The sequence below is a fragment of the Scardinius erythrophthalmus genome (assembly GCF_964197995.2).
Source record: "Scardinius erythrophthalmus genome assembly, chromosome: 2".
Taxonomy (NCBI): domain Eukaryota; kingdom Metazoa; phylum Chordata; class Actinopteri; order Cypriniformes; family Leuciscidae; genus Scardinius; species Scardinius erythrophthalmus.
In genome coordinates, this window is record NC_138222.1 from 40855743 (window position 1) to 40857573 (window position 1831).

The window sequence follows — 1831 nt, forward strand, 5'->3', positions numbered from 1 at the left end:
TGGTTCTCCTGGCACTGTTAGCCTACATACATAAGATAGTCCTAACATTTTCTGTAGGCATTTTCCACACCTTTACAAGAATTAAGTCCCAAGGAGGTTGTGGCATCAACCACATTTCCAGTTAGTTACCAAAGCTAATGCAACCTGATTTTCAGATTTCACAATTTTAACTGGTAAACAACTTCCCTTTCAGACCAGCGACCAGTTGTAAAACATACTTAACGTTAAGTTTCACCATTTAAATTTAATGAGTTTAGCTTACAGACTTTGCAGGATGGATAGTCCTGCTTATTCACTTGCACTATCATGAACTATCGTAAAACATTTTTTTTGTGTGGATTTGACAGCGTGTCAAAGCGATAATTGCTATGTTACCTGAGGCGATCTGCGGTAAAACAGAAGTTTACAAGTTGACAGAAATCCAAAACAAGTGCACCAGCACCTTCTGTATTCCTAAATATCTACATTGCTAGTTAATGCCTAAAACATTGTAGGTCGTTGTCTAATACGTTACATGTTTATCTTTAATCGGAAAGTTCGGACCACTATACATTCCGATGATCCTCGTCGAAACTCTGAAGCCGTCCCAATATTAATGCGCGATGTAGCTGTGAAACACTAAACAGCGACCTATATTACTTGGCGGAAGAATTTATATGCGGATCATTAACAGTAAATGCAGAGTTGTTTACAAGTCCGTTAGGATTGTAAAAAGTAAAATGTTGTTTTAAAATGTAATAAATGGGCTACAAACAAAATAAATAAAAAAATTATAAGCTAAATGGAGAAATTTGCCATTTCCCCTCCCCCAATAATGTGTTATTAGTAGCCTACTTACATAGGCCTCATTGTTAGTAAAGAGCATATTGAGATGAAACATGACACATTATATGTAAAGAAAATAATGAAAGATCATGGTAAATAGTTTGTGAACAAAATATATTTATTGTGTGTTATTTCCAAAATAAACCCGCAGGTTTGCCAAATTACTGCAAAAAAGTATGAACATATTTAATTGTGTGTAGGATATATAAAATGTTAGCTATGAATAGCCTTAACAAAACAAAGTACAAAACAAAGTTGGACATTTTTATATCCACCACCACCATTGAAGAACGTTGTAAAGATGCTCAATACATAATCTGAAATGCAAATAACAAAAATGATATATACTGTTGGACGCTAAATTACATTTGTATTAAATTTCAAGTTAAATTTTGAAACTCGTGCCAAAAGTGCCTTTAAAAACGGTTCTTTATGAACATGGCCTGTGAAATCTCAAGATTAATAAAGAGGGGCAACAACAACAAACCCTGATATCTAGTCAGGTGGGAAAATCACTTGGTGGAATCAGTTTAAAGTCTCCACATTCAAATCCAACTTTTGTTCTCTCGCCAATGACTTCATTGCTGGTTGGGATCTGTTTCAGGGCTTGAGGAAGGGAAAATGGCACATTAGCACATAAATGCGCTGTAGTCTTTGGAGGGCAGTCTAGGGAAGCCCTGCCTAAACCACAGGGACTCCTGGGTTGAAGGGGGAATATAACTTCATTATTCACCAAAGGTTTCCTTCACCGAGCCCCCTGAGGATCTACCTACGGATGAAATACAGTACCAGCTGAGACCAGCTAAATATAACAGAATAAAACATATAAAGAATTTGCTTTCACCTAACATTAAAAAGTTAAATTAACATGCAATGATGAGACAAACACTGCCCTTCAAAAGCTCTGTCCTCTCTTTTGTTAACCTTATTCCCGCAGTTGTTCAAACTCACTATTTGGCGCATAAACACCACATAAAGTTACCTATAAAAAACACACATGGGAGAA